This window comes from Pimephales promelas, chromosome 2 (genome assembly GCF_988280905.1).
Source record: "Pimephales promelas chromosome 2, fPimPro1.hap1.1, whole genome shotgun sequence".
Lineage (NCBI taxonomy): Eukaryota > Metazoa > Chordata > Actinopteri > Cypriniformes > Leuciscidae > Pimephales > Pimephales promelas.
In genome coordinates, this window is record NC_142770.1 from 1,746,689 (window position 1) to 1,767,539 (window position 20,851).

The following is a 20,851-nucleotide window of genomic DNA, read 5'->3' on the forward strand; positions in this document are numbered from 1 at the left end:
ATCTATCTGTCTGTCTGTCTGTCTGTCTATCTATCTATCTGTCTGTCTGTCTTTCTATCTATCTATGTATCTATATATCTGTCTGTCTGTCTGTCTATCTGTCTATCTATCTATCTATCTATCTATCTATCTATCTATCTATCTATCTATCTATCTATCTGTCTGTCTGTCTATCTGTTTGTCTATCTATCTATCTATCTGTCTGTCCGTCTATCTATCTGTCTGTCTATCTATCTGTTTGTCTATCTATCTATCTATCTATCTATCTATCTATCTATCTATCTATCTATCTATCTATCTATCTATCTATCTATCTATCTGTCTGTCTGTCCATCTATCTATCTGTCAATCTGTCTGTCTATCTAACTATCTATCTATCTGTCTGTCTATCTGTATATCTATCTGTCTGTCTGTCGGTCTATCTATCTATCTATCTATCTATCTATCTATCTATCTATCTATCTATCTATCTATCTATCTATCTATCTATCTATCTATCTATCTATCTATCTATCTATCTATCTATCTATCTGTCAATCTATCTATATGTCTGTCTGTCTGTCTGTCTAACTGTATATCTATCTATCTGCCTATCTATCTGTCTATCTATCTATCTATCTGTCTATCTATCTGTCTGTCTGTCTGTCTATCTATCTATCTATCTGTCTGTCTGTCTGTCTATCTGTTTATCTATCTGTCTGTCTATCTATCTATCTATCTGTCTATCTATATATCTATCTATCTATCTATCTATCTATCTATCTATCTATCTGTCTGTCTGTCTGTCTGTCTGTCTGTCTGTCTGTCTGTCTGTCTGTCTGTCTATCTAGCTATCTATCTATCTATCTAGCTATCTATCGATCTGTCTGTCTGTCTATCTATCTATATATCTGTCTGTCTGTCTAACTGTCTATCTATCTATCTGTCTATCTATCTGTTTATCTATCTGTCTGTCTATCTATCTGTCCATCTATCTATCTGTCTGTCTTTCTATCTATCTATGTATCTATATATCTGTCTGTCTATCTGTCTGTCTATCTATCTGTCTATCTATCTATCTGTCTGTCTGTCTGTTTGTCTTTCTATCTAACTGCCTGTCTGTCTGTCTATCTATCCGTCTGTCTGTCTGTCTATCTATCATCTATCTATCTATCCATCTCACCCCCCCCCCCCAGTAACAGAAAATCATTCACATTAGTAAACCAAACTGATGTGAAAAAAGCAGGAGGCACCGAAAAGTTTGCTCTTTGCATCCCTGATATTTATATATCTCTCTCTCTATCTAACACACATGTAGTGAAGGATCCAAGGGACTGAGAGGAGGTCTGGTCTCTCTATCATAGCGTTTCGTTTCAGAAAGCATATCTGTGCTTCCCAATGATTGGCTCGTTCATGCGGCGTGAAAGTCTCAGTGAAAGGCCAGAGCTGTTGAATCCGTCCTTCACACCCTCACCCTGCCCTCTAATTTATGAGTTGCTGTTGCAGCAATTAGCGCCGCGGGTCCGTCGCACCAAACAGGTGTCGCAGTCCTCGCTCGCTCGACACGTTAATGACTCGCTGTCTCACTGCTCCACACACATCGTGTCAGAGAGCAGGAGTGGAGATGACATTCGGCGTGGTGGGAGTTGAGAAAAACACTCGATGAGAAGGATCCACGGGACTAAGAGGAGGTTCGGGTTAGGCCTCGTCGGCCCGTTGCTTAGTCAGTTAACCTTTGACACGTTCGGTACGGCTTGAGAAGTGCTATATGGGAGGCAGGCAGGGGTTCTGGAGTGCTAGCTTTACATTATATATATACACACACGTTTTCAAAGAAAGTGCACATTGCATAACTAGCAATTACTAGGTCAGGTAGCTAAAAATACAAAGCACATGCGTGCCGCAATCTTAGAGGTGAATGCCTTTAAGTGGCTTTTATTGTGTTCTTCAAACTTTAATTATGATATAGAGTGGGTTCTTCAGCTAGCAAGCTACTTATCACAAGTCTATAATAGCTTAGCTTTAGTGAACTTCAGTGAATCTCATGAAGAAATGTCATTTCAACTTAAAACCAAAAGTTGCCATAAATGATTGTGTTTAATGGCGGAAATTGACTTCATAAATCAATTAAAAATCACCATCATCAGAAATTGTTAGCTAACTGTGAAAATCACATTTACAGACAATCTGTGTGATATTTTGTTATCTAGTGCAATGACTTTTTTTAAGGTGTGACTGAAGTGTCCAAGTACCTGTTTTTTAGGGATGCACCAAAATCGAAAAAGAGGAAACCAAGGCCGAAAACCGAAAAAAAATGATGCCAATTATTAAATAGAGCCAGACCGATATATCGGCCGGCCGATATTATCGGCCGATATTAGGCATTTTCCAAAATATCGGTATCGGCAGTTATAATGGCCGATAAATGAATATTTCAAAAATAAAAACGGATGAAACACGCTTCAATCATCTCTCCTTGACCTGTTATTTTGAAAATGTAGCCTATGTTTTACAATTTGCAGTATGATGTTATCTATTGCTAAATTATGGCTCATCATAGACTAGCTAACCACAAAATTAGCTAATGCTACTATCATCAGTGGAAGACCGCTAATGTTACCATTAATGAGCTTGGAAACCACAATGAACTTTTAAGTAATGATTACAGTATTTATAGCTAGCATATCTCTAGTTACAGTCCCTGCATTGTAAAATGTAAGTTAGACTTGCGAGGAGTGAACATTTAGACGTAGAGAAAAAGTATCAAACGTATCTTGTGCAGAAATGTTGGCTTTTCTTTTACACGTGTGTGAAATCCAACAATATTTAATAAAAAAAAATATCGGCGGATATATCGGAATATCGGATTTTGAAACCCAAAAATATTTGTATCGGCCTTCAAAATCCTTTATCGGTTTAAATTCAAAATATTTTTGCTTAAAATTCAAAAATATTTTTAATTAAAATAAATTCAAAAATATTTTTTCAAAAAAACTTTACCTTAAAATTCAAACTAAACTTGACCCCACTCGTGTGTGCATTAAATAATAATATACAGGCCTACTGGCCTGACGAAAGGTTTTAAAATGAAATGTTCTCTCATAAAAACAAAGTGCATTTAGGTCAAGTGCATTTGACATTTTTCTCTGTTGGACTACTAAATGGTAAATGGACTGCATTTATATAGCGCTTTCACAGGCCACCAAAGCGCTTTACATTTTTGCCTGTACATACAACAAGAAAGTGCATTCAGAACAAGTGCTTCTTGAGGTAAAGTGGCAGGTTTTTCTTGATGAAGAGTAGCTTCTCTGCTTTATTAATTAAATTACATTTTTCAACTAACTGGACGCGCGATTAAGGCGAATTCGCATCTATCACACCGCGCGAAATGCCTCAATGTCTTTACTTGACTTAACATTGAAATCATTCGCACCGCAGGACCTCTAGATGCGCGTAAACGCGTCTTTACATTGAACTACAATGAGCTTCTAAAATTAACATAAACCCCGCCCCCGGAAACATAAATTACGATCTCACGACAATTCGTATTATTTTTGCTAAATCGTACATTTTTTACAAGTTGCCCAATTCGTCAAGTGTCCAAGTCTGGTTAAAGACTAATAGAATAGAACATGGTTATTTTACAGGTAGTTTTCTTTTGTTAAATACCATTTTATTAATAGGGAAAATGTTTATTTTTTAAACAATAACATCATCTAGCTTGTGTTTGGATCCCTTTAAGAATCTTATAAGGTCACATCTTCATTTGGAAAAGATAATAGCTGAAAGTAAAAATAGAATGGATGAATATAATAAAAAAATGGAGTAATATTCTATGTATATTATAATTATATGAAATTTTGTAGTTTTTCCGATCGATTTATTCTTCTGTCGTAATATATTTGTAAAGTGCGTCTATCTTTTCTCATGTATATTTTGGGGTTTGAATGTGAGGATGAATGTATAAGCATGTAGTTTCTGTTTGTAAAGTGTATTTCTTATTAAATAAAGATTAATAATAAAAAAATAAAAAATAAAAAGTTGCCCAATTCGTATGAATTTGTACGAATGACATACCCCTGACCTGACCCCGCCTCTAAACCTAACTGTCACTGGGGTTTAGACAAATTGTACGAATTCGTACAAGTGAGGTTGTATGAATTCGTACGAATCAGTCACATTTTACTCACTCGTACAAATTTATACGAATTGGTCATGAGATAGCGTTGGTTTGAATATAAAAGGCTAAAAGTTTGAGGTTAAAGGAACTCTTGAAGCTCCGCCCCCTGCACTGGGAGCAGCAGCTCATTTGCATTTAAAGGGACACGCACAAAAACGGCACGTTTTTGCTCACCCTCAATAAAACTGACAATTTTAATATCTTAGAGCTAAATCTTCACACACTCATTTTACATCTTGTGAAAAGGGCACCCCTTGAAACAGAAAGAGGGAGCTGTTCACACCTGATTAGCAACATCAGCTGAGTGGACTCTTTTATTAGCCGTCTAAACAATGAACCACTCCAACAATAACTCCATCCAATCTCCTTGTGCTTAGCTCAGCGGGACTACATCTCAAACCCCAGAGGTGGATACACACACACGGACCGTGGCATAATCTGAACAGCAGACCCCTGAGGATGGACTGTGCAAGCCTGAACACGTCACCTCTGGCTTCTAGACACTGTCTCCTGCATTTTTAACCAGCAGGAAATTTTTATCATCTGTCATAGTAGTGTCTGTCCTCCAGGCAGTGAGCTGACGAAGTGTTTAATATCGGAAATGCAATATTAAAAACCGCTAGGTTCGGAATTATCCATTACACCCGAGAGGACGAGAAAACCACCACTGTCATGCCTGGCAAACCCACTTAACCAGTAAATTCATAAGAAAGAGTGGTTTCAGGAGACACCTGCTCAATTGGTGGATTTTCAATCATATTCTGAGACTTGAACAGGATAGCGGAGCGATCCGGGAACATATGAGGAACCCAATACGATCCAGGTGCGAAAAAGTTAATGGAATAAATTCACACAAAATCATTTACTCACCGTCGGCGACCCAAGTAGTCCATCAACGGTCCTCTGGAGCCAAAACTAAGGGACAAAACACACGACATAATTGCATTTATTAACATTAACACCAACGGTAATGGCACAGAAATTAAGATATGCTTAACATTTATCTAAAATGTTGTTTTGATGTCATTTTTAGAGCCAGACCGATATATATCGGCAGGCTGATATTATCGGCCGATATCAGGCATTTTCCAGACTATCGGTATCGGCAGTTATTGGCCGATAAATGAATATTTCAAACATAAAATAAAATAATAAACATAATAGTTACTGTATGTTACGTTGTTACAGTGTAGTCGACTGACTGTCCTTTTAACGTTTGACGATGTGACTGAAGTATTTCTTTAATAGCGCGCGACCGTTATAGCAATGAGACGAATCATCTCTCCTTGGCCTGTTATATTGAAAATGTATGTTTTACAATTTGAAGTGTGACAATCCATTGCTAAATTATGGCTCATCATAGACTAGCTAACCACAAAGCTAGCTAATGCCACTATCATCAGTCTGTTCCGTTGTGACAATAAAAGAAACATTTCTTTTCAAAATGCATTATCATATTATTTTAGTTAAAACTCATAAATAACTACAAATAACTAATGTCAGGGAAATCTGTTAATGTTTTGTTGCGCGTTTCTAAAATAAAAAAATATCGGCCGATATATCGGAATATCGGATTTTAAAACCAACAAATATTTGTATCGGTAACGACCTTCAAACGTTTCTTTTCAAAATTCATCATCATATTATTTTAGTTAAAACTCATAAATAACTACAAATAACTAATGTTAGGGAAATCTGTTAATGTTTTGTTGCGCGTTTCTAAAATAAAAAAATATCGGCCGATATATCGGAATATCGGATTTTAAAACCAACAAATATTTGTATCGGTATCGACCTTCAAACGTTTCTTTTCAAAATTCATCATCATATTATTTTAGTTAAAACTCATAAATAACTACAAATAACTAATGTTAGGGAAATCTGTTAATGTTTTGTTGCGCGTTTCTAAAATAAAAAAATATCGGCCGATATATCGGAATATCGGAACCAACAAATATTTGTATCGGTATCGGCCTTCAAAATCCTTTATCGGTCGAGCTCTAGTCATTTTAAATTCAATCCTCTGAAAAATAACACGCAACAGCAAAATATTGAAAACTATAAAAATGTCTCAAAATATTTTCTACAGCAACATACAGTGTGCATTATTGTTATTATAGAAAGTTTTTTTTTTTTTGTTTACATAAATTACACTTTGAAAAATACTGGGTTGTTTTAACCCAAATTTGGGTCAAATATGGAGAAACCCTGACGTTAAAAATGTAATTTAAACATTGGTTACACTTTATTTCGATAGTCACTTTAGACATTCTACTAACTATAAGTAACTTTTCAACTACATGTCAACTAAGTGTCATTAGAGTATTAATAGGCTGTCAGGTTAGGGTTAGGTGAACACGTTGACTTGTAGTTGCTAAGTTACTTACAGTCAGTTGAATGTCTGTTGGAGGACCAACAAAATAAAGTGTTAGCAGATATTAAGCAGACAGTCTACTAATACTCTAATGTTAGTTAGTTGACATGTAGCGGCAAAGTTACTAATAGTAAGTTGAATGTCTAAAGTGGACTATCAAAATTAAGTGTTACCTAAACATTTTGTTTATATTTGACCAAAAGATTCAAAATTCAAAATTCCCGCACAAGCAACATTTTTATTGAGAAAAGTGAATGACCGATTCAGTTGACACACGACAAAGCTTAATGCCGCGCGCTGTGTAAAAGCCAAAGAGTTCCCGTTAGCCGAATACATATTCAGTGTTAAGGGTTAGTCTGACATCACCCAGGGTGTGTTTGAGCCTCTCAGAAGCCATGTTCCCCGTGCGGGCCCTTATCTCCGGCTCTCAGAACGTCCCCGCTGGAGACGAGATGTCACGCTAGCATTAGCATTGCTGGCCAGCCGGACCCCTGGAACAATAGCTGTGCTGGTCCTCAGGGTCCGGAGACTCGCGGCCCGCGGCGGCTTCAGCTGGCGGAGCCTATCGGCCGGGACAGATGTGTGGAGCATCTCCCGCGGGGCCCGGTGAGAGGAAGATGAAGCGGGGTTGTCAAGGTAACATTATTTACTCAACGAATCTCGTTCTGCTTCTTCTAACTGCTTTAGTTATGCTAGTTTAGCGTCAGTATATATTATTATCTACTATCGTTCGCCACTTACGCTAGATATAAAAAAATCTGAAACATTCTCATGGTTTGGTGATTAGATTCTCTACTTATTTTTTGTGGTATTGACGTTTTAATCAGACTCTAAAATCCCCTAGTGTTAAGTGTTAATGTGGAGCCCAGCGTTTATCGCTGGTTATGTAAAGCCTGGCTTCAGGCTGGGATGGACCGACAGCAGGGGAAGGTCGTGGAAACTCGACCGGTGTGAAATCAGGCTTTATGGCGGCAGTGCATCAAACACGACTCGCACTTCTCGCCCGGCCATCTGGGGTGTTTCCAAGAGAAGTTGGAAACAGCTGGCGTGTAGCAGCAGTTTATGCAGTTAAGCTGTGAGTGATTGTACCCTGAAAACACACGGGAGGTGCATTATGGGTAATCACATGCCTGATGGACACGTGTTGCTGCTTTTCCTTCACTATCCTCTCCAACTCATCTATTAAACAAAGATGATCCTAGTTCAGAAATGTATGCGATGCTTCAACTTATCCGCTTGCATATCACCACACATTTCATAATCAGCTCTGCTTAGGCGTCACTTTCCCTCAGAAGAGCGGCTGAGTGACTGGATTTAATACGGGAAACTGCCAAAACACCAGTAAAACAAGCGATTATTAGTTTATGCTAAAGGTTGGACTCGATTTAGTGTTTCTTATGAGATCCAGTGATCATGGATATTGAAATGCAGACAGGAATCGTGTTTCCTGACATTTATATGAGCCTGTTTTTGACGCTAGGGAAATACATAAAGCAAATTTGTATAAACACAATAAGCCCATGTGATCACTTATATCATCCAGCCAGCCAGTGTTTATTTAAAAACATCCAATTATGCAGAATATACGATGGTGAATGGGGCTGGGTAATAAATATCGATTTCTCGATATTAATCGATTCTCATTTTTACGAACCGATATCGATTCTTAAATCTCAAGAATCGATTAGTCATCCTGTTTCATTTGAATGAATGGGACATTGTATCGCGGCTGCGCGCATCCAAAAAAAAAAAAAAAAAATAATAAAATAAAATAAAAAAATCGCAATAATCTTTGTCCTTTGTTACTATTGGTATGAAACAAAGTATCAATTTTCAAATTACGTCCATTTTCTTTAGAAATTCAAAAACATAAATAGTGTTTTGTCGCTGTGGCGTGAGATCGCTCTGGAGAAGCAGCAGCGCTGATCTCTCTTCCGGGTTAATAATACCAGTAACAGCGCCAAATAAACATGAATGAGCATCTGAAAGTGTGTTAAAGATAGAGTACAACTTATCCAAATCCGTATCATGTCACATTGATTCACTCAATCAGCGTTTCAACCGTGGAAAGACGTCAGTTAAACAGCTTGTAATCAATGTATCGTCATATATTTACCTCAGAAAACCCACATAAACTCGTTAGTCAGCTAGAAAAAATAACTCTAGAGAGGAGCATTTTGATAAATATATACACCATATTACATATGCATTATAATCTTCATGTTCTTCAATATTTAATGCATATTTGAATAAATCTGGCAAGTTTTTGTGACAGCCACCATTTAAATGTTTATATTTCATATAATCTTCTTATTATAAAAAGAAATAAAAGTGTAATTTAAGTGTTTGTATAGCTACAAAACAGTTTATTACTACCTTCATATTAGGCTAATGAAGCCTATTGGCTACAACTAGACTCCCATAGTTTACAGCATTTAAGAGATTTGATTTCCTTGAAAAAAGTTGCCATTTATTGTAACTGATATCCAAAGTAATCAATATTGAATCGAATCGAATTGCAAGCTTGTGAATCGAAATCGGATCGAATTGTGAAATTTGTGTCAATACCCAGCCCTAATGGTGAATATTTAATTGATGAGTTGTCAATACAATATATAAAAATACAATGATTTTACATCTAAATTCGTCATTTTGACACAAAATGATAACTGTAAATCCCCCTTTCTCTGCAGGATTCATTTGCGTCTCTGTTCTGTAGGTTTCGGGAGTCAATCAAAATACACCTTGTCAAATCTAGTTGTACAGTCAATCTCGAAGCTCTTTCCAGTTTTAGATGCGTTTAGTGTGTTTTTCACGGCATTCATGCTGCTCAGTGTGTGTGACCGCAGTCTCGAGAGCGTCGACATCCAAACCTCGACTCCCATCTCACAAGTCTATTCACATTTAAAAGGGATAGTTCACATTGAAATTCATTTTTGATATGTTTTAGCTTAAAGCACACCAAAAATGTATTTCAAAGTGAACAATCCCTTTAAAAGCGGACATTTCAGCGCTGGTCACAAGTGCATGTTTCTTCACCACGAACCCGGAGACCCCAGAACGTCTCGGGTAATGCTCAAGAGGACAAACTCAGACACAAACCAAACCCGAAGAGCGTCTTGAACAGGTGACCTGATTCGGCACAGCGGGAAGGAGAGAAACAGAGCATAATCACAAGAATATGAAGAGCTCTCGCTTTTGTTTGCTTTACTCAGACCTTCTTAATGCGGTCAGTCATTACTCGCTCGGCTGGGCAGATCTGTCCTGCTCTCGCTGTCTCGAACGACGGCTGATTTACGGTACCTGGAGGACCTCTGACAGAGAAAGCTTTACTGATTGGAGCTTTAAATCGGCCAATTATGCAGCTAATTAGTTAATTTACAGCTCAAGTGAAGCACAACTCTCGCTTTAAAACTGTTTAAAACAGTAGTGAATGAACAAATCCAGGATATATTGATGATGATAGTAAAAATAACTATGAAGTGAAGCAAACAAAATGTCAATATTTTTAAATATATATATTTAAAAATATTGACATTTTGTTTGTATTTTGTATTATATATATATATATATATATATATATATATATAAGAGCCAGACCGATATATCGGCAGGCCGATATTATCTGCCGATATTAAGCATTTTCTAAAATATTGGTATTATATATACATATATTATATATTAGAGCCAGACCGATATATCGGCAGGCCGATATTATCTGCCGATATTAGGCATTTTCAAAAATATTAGTATTATATATATATATATATATATTATATATTAGAGCCAGACCGATATATCGGCAGGCCGATATTATCTGCCGATATTAGGCATTTTCTAAAATATTGGTATTATATATATATATATTATATATTAGAGCCAGACCGATATATCGGCAGGCCGATATTAGGCATTTTCTAAAATAGCGGTATTGGCAGTTATAATGGCCGATAAATGAATATTTCAAAAATAAAATAACAACGGACGAATCATGCTTCAACCATGCCATGAGTGTTGTCAAAAAGTGCAGGTAAAGGGATAAGCAAGCTGACATTGTAATTATAAGGTAGCTTATAACTATAAAGCAATGTAGGGACTTATTATTTTATTTATCAGAACTTCAACATATTTTGACGTTCCTCCGTTCTGTTGAGACAATAGAAACAAGTTTCTTTTTAAAATGCATTATCATATTATTTTAGTTAAAACTCATAAATAACTACAAATAACTAATGTTAGGGAAATCAGTTAATTTTTTGTTATGCGTTTCTGAAATAATAATAATATCGGCCGATATATCGAAATATCGGATTTTAAAACCAACAAATATTTGTATCGGTATCGGCCTTCAAAATCCTTTATCGGTCTGGCTCTAATATATATATATATATATATATATATATATATATATATATATATATGAAGAGTTCAGATGCAAAAGCCTCTAAGTGCCATTTGAAATTTTCTTCTTTAATGATGATTTTTATCAAGCTTGTATATTTAAGTTCAGTAATTTCACTTAAATAACAATTAATAGGTAATCTTTATTGCCATTTAAGTGAAATCACTGAACTTAAATATACAAGCTTGATAAAAATGATCATTCTAGAAGAAAATTTCAAATGGCATTTAGAGGCTTTTGCATCTGAACTCTTCATATATAAACTCTCCAATAAATCACGTTGTTTTTTGTCTACGCCATCCTCTTTACTGTCGCTCAGTGGTTCTTGCGCTCTTTATCCACACCAGTTACCCGTTTACTTCCGGTCCATCAGCAGCTGTTGCTTAAAGACCCTCGCTGGTCACAGCAAAGGACCACTTCATAAATAAACATCCAGCGCTGTTTCCATGGCGACGCGCTTTCTCCAACCATTCATGCCAATTTAGAAGTCATCAAAAATAATTTCAGCATAAATTATTAAATTGTAATGCTGATTAAACGCCACTTTATCTGTCGAAAGGTGTAACATTTCAGCACATGTCTTCTGCGCACACAAAAGGCAGAAGATAGATAGGAATGGCAAGGAAGGCACTCAAACGGAGAGAGATAGTTTGAGTCACTGAACTTAAATATACAAGCTTGATGAAAGTTGTCTGAACACGTCCATCCCTCCGTCTAATAGCAGCTGAGAATTTCTGAAACTAGACAGTAGTTTGCACATTGTAATAGGTGACGAAAAGAGTTCGCTAAACAAATTAATTTCGAATTTGTCGAGTATTTTCTGCTTAAAACTGCAGTGAACCAAAGACACGGCTTGAAATCGCTGATGTTTTTCTGACGTCACAAACGACCTTGTAACCAATCAGATCAAACCAGTGGATCTCTGAGCTGAGTGAGTGAGTGGAGGCGTGGCTCATTTGCATATTCATAGAACCGCGCATACTAAATGAGGCAAGGGTGTCGAGTTACATTTAAGATATTTTAAGGCATGAAGATTCTTTTGGTGTTCAAATATGAGATTTAAGGGGTACAATTATTGATTTTAAAGTAAAATGACATAAGATATTATTATCTTGGTTTCCGAAGTAAAAAACACAAAGTTAAGTGAGTTTTTTCTTAAATTTTTATTTTTTATTATTTTTATTCTAAACTGTTTTAATTATTCTGATTTCTTTTGATTATTTTAATTTCTCCTATCTAAAGCACTTTGAATTGCCATTGTGTATGAAATGTGCTATATAAATAAACTTTCCTTGCCTTGCCTAAAACAAACGAAATTATCTACCAATGCGGCAAGAAAACAATCTGGTTTTCCATTTGAATACATTTATTTTACCCCATTGGCAGATCGAACTCACTTAACTTTGTTTTTTCTTCTTCAGAAAACAAGATATAATATCTTATGTCATTTTACTCATCAAGTAAATGCCTCTTGATTTAAGAATTTTTATATATTTGGACCATAAACAAGACAAAAACGACTAATAAAAAAGGAAAATATTGTAGAATATGCAACTCGCTTGACATTTTGGAGGAATGAATTCACCTATTCAACTATTCAAAGATGGACTCCAGTCTAGTTTCCAAGGGGTTATGGCTGTTTTTACAATGAGAATGCATGCGTACTTGACTTGATTTCTGAGTTAGCAATGACGCACAAAACCAATCTGGTGTAGGACAGGTAGAGACATTTGCATATGATTATACTTCTCAGCCCTTAAAAAGTAGCCAAAATGAGGTAATACAGAATAATTATACTGCTTTGTGCCACCACTTTGAATCTCTGAATGAAAGAAAGGGGAAAAAATAAAGTTCACCCGATCAAGTCAAAGGCCTCGTGCAGCCACCCTCAGGCTGCTTTTCAATAATCCATTACGGTGTGCACACGTTCCTGACGCCTAAAAAGGCACTTTAGACTTGCCTTCAATGCAAAAGAGTGAAAGAGAACGTGAAAGACCATTTACTTTGAAAACACGAGAGGTACTTTCTCTCAGCGAAACCACCGTTGAATGCAGAACAGCTTGTTTTGTGAAAATCAGATGAGCAGTCTGTCAATTGAAGACGAAAGAAACGTATGGAATTCATAACTTAACCACATCTGGAAAGAGAACCATTCGAACTTTCCCATTATGTGCATTTGAAGACTCAACAAGCGCTGTCGATGTCTAGAGTGAAGAAACTTACCAGATATTGAATATTGAAGAGATGCAATGCAATCCCACAGCCTCTCTTAGTTTCTACACGATGATTTTCACCGGTCCATCACACTGCCAGTGACAGAAACAGAACAGGAATGTGATATACTTGATAGAATAGCAACTGTTCACTATAACTAGCACAAGAATGGCATTTGGTGCATTATTTACCATCAATATTTGAGGCTTTCATATGCAAGATCATAACACTTACATCTGAAAACCATTTTTTACATACAGATTAAAGGTTCTACTACTGAGGCGTATTGCATTCACTTGAAGGAAAAAAATCTACTCTGTTTTTCTGAATTAACGTGTTAATTTTTCATGAGAAAAAAAATGCTCTGTTTTTCTGAATTAATGAGTTAATTTTTCATGAGAAAAAAAAAGTTTTTGCTCTGTTTTTCTGAATTAACGAGTTAATTTTTCATGGAAATTTTTTCTTGCTCTGTTTTTCTGAATTAATGAGTTAATTTTTCATGGAAATTTTTACTTGCTCTGTTTTTCTGAATTAATGAGTTAATTTTTCATGAGAAAAAAAATTTTGCTCTGTTTTTCTGAATTAATGAGTTAATTTTTCATGGATTTATTTTTTATTTTTTGCTCTGTTTTTGGTTGAAAAACAGAGCAAAAACTTTTTTTCTCATGAAAAATGAACTCATTAATTCAGAAAAACAGAGCAAAAAAAATTTTTCTCATGAAAAATTAACTCGTTAATTCAGAAAAATAGAGCAAACATTTTTTTTCTCATGAAAAATTAACTCATTAATTCAGAAAAACAGAGAGAAAAAAATTCTCATGGAAAATTAACTCATTAATTCAGAAAAAGAGAGCACATTTTTTTTCTCATGAAAAATTAACTCATTAATTCAGAAAAACAGAGTAGATTTTTTTTCTTCAAGTGAATGCAATACGCCTCCGTGTTCTTCAGTTATGGTAGCCCTCTTTATTGGCATTGATGGGTCTGTGATGAATCTTTCCATGGAGTCTTTCAATGATTTAATTAAAAAAAAAATTGTGTATGTGTTTAGCAAGTGCCAAAACCTTTACCAAGTTTTATACCTTTCCTTTTTTAGTAAATAAATCTAAAAAAAACAAAAAAAAAAAAAAAAGGCTGTGAATCAAATGTATTTGTAAAATATAACATAGCACCTAAACTGTTATCTGGTTTTCATCAACCTTCCAGAATTCTGGCATTTCATCATGCAAAATTGTTCATAATGAGCTAACGGCGAGCAAAACACAACCACTTCCATTTCCAAAGCACAGGGAAGTCAAGTCACTGGCAGGTTGAAGCTTTTCAACCTCATTCGCCCTGTCACTGGACGGACTTAACTACGACGCTCTTCTACACACACGTCAAGCCGATGTGCCTGCGGGTGCTGATCGGGCCGTTCGCTAGCTCTCGGGAAACTCGCTCTGACACGCCGGGTGGATTGAAGCCGGTCGGGTGGCCAGCGGCCTTCACACCTCAGACGGAGCCTGGAAAACACGGGAAGATGAAAGTGACCTTCACACTGAGTCAAACAAACGACTGACTGAGGTCATTACAGTTGAAGAGTCATTTATGGCGATACTAAAAGCTAGAGGGAACATTTACTTAGGTCTTAGGCCACTAAACGTCCATTTTCAACTAGAAAGATAGCTGAAAAAATGGCTATAATGAGTAACACTTGTTAAGTCTGACATCATGCATGCCTGTTTCCAGGTCCAGGTCTATATCAGATCCCAGACAGCAAACTGATATTCAGTCCCTCCAGAAAAACGCGATTATGCGATCGCTGAATTCAATGCAAAATCAGCCAAAGTCCGCATATTTATGCGGGGGCCGCATTTTTTAAAATACGCCGCAGTTTCGCCGCATAAATTGGCAATTTCCGTGCAAAATATGTGGGGTTTGCATAATTTCATAATCCTCGCATTTTCGTTGCAAAAAAGTCACATGTATCTTAGCAGAAAGTTGAAAAATGTTGCGTTTGCTTCACACGAGAGCAGCCATTTCCCCCTGTTTCCATGGGAACGTTATGAAGTGACGTGATTACGCGACGCCAGACAGACTCGCGGAGGCGATCGACATCTCACAAATCGAACTCGTATAACTGTCTGTCACACGTTCTACCGTCACATCGTTACTTAATAAACAATATAAGATAAAAGAAGTAGCATCAAACAGACATGGGGTGTTCGAGGCGCACATATAACACTGCAGAGAGTTCAACAGCTCTTAAAGGGGCCACACCTTATTAAACTCGTTACAGTCTGAAATAAAACAAGATGAGGAATTAAATATTCCCAGCACTTTCTATGATGTAGTATGCTTGCTTATCAAAGGAAGTAATAAGAAATGACTCTTACATTAGCCTAGTGAGAACAGGGTGTTGGGGGAATCACTTTTTTTCTCTTTTTCATCAAACTGCAATTTTTACAAGTTCCCTCAATTTTTGCAAATTCCTGCAATTTCATCGCATAAAATTGCATAAATATCCTGCATATTCCATATCATTTTTAAAGAAAACGGGCCGCATAATCAATCAATTTTTGCCCGCAACAATCACAAAAAATCTCAGAGTTTTTCTGGAAGGACTGAATACTATTATGGTAAATGTTATATATAAATCGCAAATTTTTTCACAAATTTTTGGAAATTACCACCACAAAATCAGTCATTTTGATCGCAAAAATCACAAAAAAAAAAATTGTGAAATCCTGGAGGGACTGGATATTGAATCAACTTGGAAACGACGTCTCTCATGACATCGAAACAACGTTGATCTGGCATTGTTTTGCTCATCGAATTAACGTTGAACCAACGTCAGACGCGGCATTCTTCAAAGCTAAATGAAAATCGAAAATTGGTTTGCTTTCATAACGTTGAAACAACGTTGATTTCAAGTTCTGTTAGTTTTGAAAGAATGACGCGTCTGACGTTGGTTCGACGTTAATTCGATGAGCAAAACAATGTCAGATCAACGCTGTTTCGATGTCATGTTTCCACGTTGATTCAATGTCAGTTTGCTATCTGGGATCCCAAAAATAATAACAAATTCTGCCAAGATTATGATTTTAACCCTTATCTCCATACCGAAATCCAGTAAATCGCTGAAATGGATGCTTTTTCCTTCCGATTTTTACATAATCATCATAGTTGAGTAAACATCTAGAGGCGAACAGAAACGGAAATATATATATACTTTTTGCATTTACATTTGCTCCAAACAGCTAAAAAAAAAATCACAATAGCAGTTTCATGACTACAAAAGAGGAAAAAAAGACAGAGATTACCTGGTTCAGAAGAGAGAAAGATGTCAAATGTGCCGTCACTCCCTCAGCCATTATTAGAAACACTATTATAAGTGTAAATTAGAACTAAAAATAGAAAATATATTTAAAAAAAACAACCTTGATTTACGTTATAAGGTGTAAAAACGCGTCAATGCAGTCTGTGAAAGTGTCCATTTAGAAAAGGCAATTTGATATCGTCCACAACAACGTGATGTATTTGTTCTCTCTCTATCTCCAACGGACAATTCTGAAACGTCATGCCTCTTTAAATATTCGCGCTCTTTAAATTCGAGTGGATTCTGATTGGATGTCGATGTTTTCATTGTTCATCAGATGGAAAAACACTGATATTAACCACCTGTCGTCGTTAACGTTGTTATTAATATTACCTCCTGAGAACTCTTCTGGGTTAAGGTAGCTAAGTAAATAACACTCTTTTATCCGCTTCTGTCTGTACTCGAGCATGTCAACCAGGTTCCATTACCCCTCCGACAGCCGTATCTATGAAATATAAAAAGCTTTAATGCAGCTTTGCCCACGGGCAACACGACAACCCTGAACGCTGAGGTAAAGAGACGCGCGATTGTTAATGGTAGCGCTGAGAGCCGAGAGTGACCTACTTCAGCTTGGACAGTAGTACGGAGCAAATACAGATAGATTATAAGATATGACCTGTCATTATACTTATTTCAGATGGAGATGGTGTAAATGTAGTGAACACCGACCTTGTCATTGGCGATCTAATACCCGATGGGAGTTAACAGCTGAGATAACGCATCATCCGTCTCAAATTAGCATAATGTAGTAGGCTATACGCATTCATTTAAATTTAATTTCCATAGATTTCAAAATAAAGGACTAAAATATGTCTCCCATCCCATTTGATCTAATAGAGATGACCTTTTCTGTCATTGTAGCCTACTGGAAAAAAACATTATTTTCTGTCCATCTGCATTGAGGATCCTTATACCAGCCTTGTAGGAAAATATAATTTTAGACCAAGTGTCTAAAAATGTTACAACCCATAAACATCCCAAAAATGACATTTTATTTCGCCCCCTACCCAAGAGGATGCTGGGAAATAATTGCGAAACACACTGTCCAACTGTTGACACAAACGCCCTGGTGAATCTCTAATGACTGAGCCGGGTCTAGTTTATCTCCTGCCGCCGGAGGTCACATGCCAGGTAAAATTGGCCCTTGTCTTGCTAACAATCTGACTAGCTATCTTCAGCATTTGTTGACGCTAGCATCTCAGCAAATTATGCCCACGTCAGTGACGTGTCGTTCCAAGATTTGGAATTTGTTAGAGTTCCTCAAGTTTGTGTTCAACTTTAGACACAGTGGATGAGTCCTAAAACCTGGTGAGCTGTATTGCTCTACGTCCTATACAGTAGAGATCATAACTGAGATTAAATCACACAACTGAGGAATATGGAACACTCTACATAAACAACAACTCTGTGTAGTTGTATGAAGTACACAAAACTTGACTCGCAATAGAGTTAGCATGTTGCTAAGCTAATGATAGCATAAAAATACACCACACACAAAAGTTGCACGGACTTAAGATAGAGATTGGTCAGGGTGACTGTCTTTTTAGTCAACAACCAGCTTGCTATTTAGTTACATTTACTAATGAGATTTTTTTTTTCTCACGTTTTTAGCTTTAACATTTTTAGAAGCGGTGCTAACCCAGACAGCAAACTGACATTGAATCAACGTGGAAACGACGTCTCTCATGACATTGAAACAACGTTGATTTTGCTCATCGAATTAACGTTGAACCAACGTCAGACGCGGCATTCTTCGAAGCTAAATGAAAATCGAAAATTGGTTTGCTTTCATAACGTTGAAACAACGCGTTGATTTCAAGCTGATTTTCCGTTAGTTTTGAAAGAATGACGCGTCTGACGTTGGTTCAACGTTAATTCGATGAGCAAAACAATGTCAGATCAACGTTGTTTCGATGTCATTTCCACGTTGATTCAATGTCAGTCTGCTATCTGGGAAGGCTAGGCTACATTTAGAGTTTTGTTTGTAGAGGGCTTTTGATTTAGCATGCTAACAGTAATAGCTACAAATTCACAGCCTTCAACAATACATTTCTGGACAATTACTGTCAGTCTCGAATTACAGTACAATCTTTGACTGATCTTGTCTTGCAACTGTTGAGTTTTTTTAAAGGTTAATAAAGGTTAATGACCTTAAACCAACACAATTATAACCCAGCTAACAGGGAACGTTCCCAGAACATTCACTAACGTTCTTTAAAAGTTGTGTAAATGTCAGGACAAAACGTTATTAAAATAATGTTTTCGGAACGTTCATATAACATTATTAACGTTCTTGTAACGTTGAGAGAAAACGTTCTTAGAACAACGTTCTTGGAACGTCTTTATCACGTTATTTGTATTTGATGAACCTTCTCATTACGTTGATAAAAAACGTTCTTAGAACAACGTTATCGGAACGTCTTTATCAGGTTATTTGTGTTTGATAAACGTTCTCATAACGTTCCAGCAACATTATGCTAACCTTAGGATAACGTTCTAACAACATTATGCTAACGTTCCAGAAACGTTCTGCAAACATTAAGACACCGTTCCAGCAACGTTAAGCAAACTGGACATTTCCACGTTTTTAGAACATTTTAAATTAACGTTCCCACAACCAAAATGGAACGTTAGAAAAACGTTCTCAGTACCTAACTTTGTTAGCTGGGAAGGCATTTTTTTTTTTTATCTCTAGCTATAAAATTGGCATTAAACGGATATTGCGCTAGTTGTTTCTTCTTTATATTTGAAGTCTATCTGAGTGAAACGGGTTCTGGAACGAGATTTGATTTTGTCTGTAGGTAATTGATTGGCTGGTTGTGGTTTGCTATTGGTGGATCTCATGTGAGTGACTGGTTGCCCCGCCCTCATCATTAGGGAAAAGAATTGTGAATTTGATTTCATGGTGGCTTGAGTAATGTGGCGTATTTTGTGTCTGTACTGTAGGTCAAGCGTGAATGCAGGCTCCTACAGATGATCATTGGTTTTGGTGTAACTTGCCCCTGAAGCCCAGGGCTCCCGCAGAGCTGGATTCGCCATTTCATCAGAATGAGGAAAAATCAAAGCGTGGGGGACGTCGGTGTCAGGGCGGCCCGCAGGTCGACTGATCCATGAGCTTTGAAGTGCGCAGAATGGGTTGCCATGTTATGGACGGTCACCTCTGGGCCAGATGGACACGTTTGAAGTAGAACAAGAGAGAGGGATAGACAATCCAAAAATATAGGATTTATTATTCATAAAAACAATCAGTAAGATTTACATGGGCATCTATTTTTTTTATCCCTGATTAAGAAAATGGATGATTTTGGGGAATGATTGGAAGAAAATGGACTGCAATCAAACAGGAGACAGCTAGGGCCTTTGATTTTCAGACGGCCACCACAACAGCTGGACATGATGGTCAATTTGAGCTTGTTTCTCCTGGAAAAAAAGAACCAACTTTTCTACTTTTGAATGAAAATAACTATCCTTAGTGAATCACATTGACTATAAATAGTCTTAATAGCAAATTTAAAGACATTTCAACCTTAAAATGAACCCTAAATAATATTAAAAACAAAAAAACAAAACCACATAAATAATAACTAAATAATAATAACTGAAAATTTAAATCAAATTAATATGAATATTTTTTTTATTTTAAATATTAATAAAACTAAAATAATACTGATACACACATTTTGAAAAAAAAACATTTTATTATTAGGACTATAAAATTAATAGCATATAATATATGAAAATAGAGTGTATAATAATTAAAAAGTAATATATTAATAATAATATTATAATAATATTAATAATATAAAAAGGTACAAAAGCCATCACTGGGGGGCTGTACCTTTCAAAAGGGAGAACTTTTGTTCATTTTAGATACTAATATGTACATTTTAGGTGCTAATATGTACATTTTAGTTGCTAATATGGATATTAAGGTACTAATATGTACATTTTATGTGCTAATATGGACATTTAGGCGCTAATATGTACATTTTATGTGCTAATATGGACATTTAGGTGCTAATATGTACATTTTATGTGCTAATATGGACATTTAGGTGCTAATATGTACATTTTAAGTGCTATTATTTACATTTTAGGTGCTATTATGTACATTTTAGGTGCTAATATGTACTATTAAGGTACCAATATGCACCCTTATGCATACTTTTGAAAAGGTACAGCCCCAGAAAAAAGGACAGCTTTTGTACCTTTTTTCTGAGAGTGCACTTACTCCCTAACACTGATTATTATGTTTTTTTTGTTTGTTTTTTTTTTTGTTTGTTTTTTTGTTAGTGACACCATTTTTCATGGTACGGTTTCATGGTTTAGATTGCAGCTTGAAAA

General features: G+C 36.2%; 1 protein-coding gene across 11 annotated transcripts in view; it reads right to left on the reverse strand.

The window, feature by feature from the left end:
- ptprsa (protein tyrosine phosphatase receptor type Sa) overlaps window positions 1–20,020 on the reverse strand; it is a 363,573-nt gene extending 343,553 nt beyond the window's left edge. For 4 of the 11 annotated variants that reach the window (XM_089133664.1, XM_089133656.1, XM_089133652.1 and 1 more), the window contains exons 1-3: window positions 14,501–14,516; window positions 13,159–13,241; window positions 5,030–5,074 (exon numbers count right to left, since the gene is read on the reverse strand). The gene's annotated coding sequence lies outside the window, so the exon portion shown is untranslated. Of the gene's footprint in view, window positions 1–5,029; window positions 5,075–13,158; window positions 13,242–14,500; window positions 14,904–16,451; window positions 17,891–19,507 lie in introns of those variants that run through there. The other 7 variants (XM_089133668.1, XM_089133667.1, XM_089133590.1 and 4 more) reach the window with 6 other exon arrangements.
- Window positions 20,021–20,851: the final 831 nt, after the last annotated feature.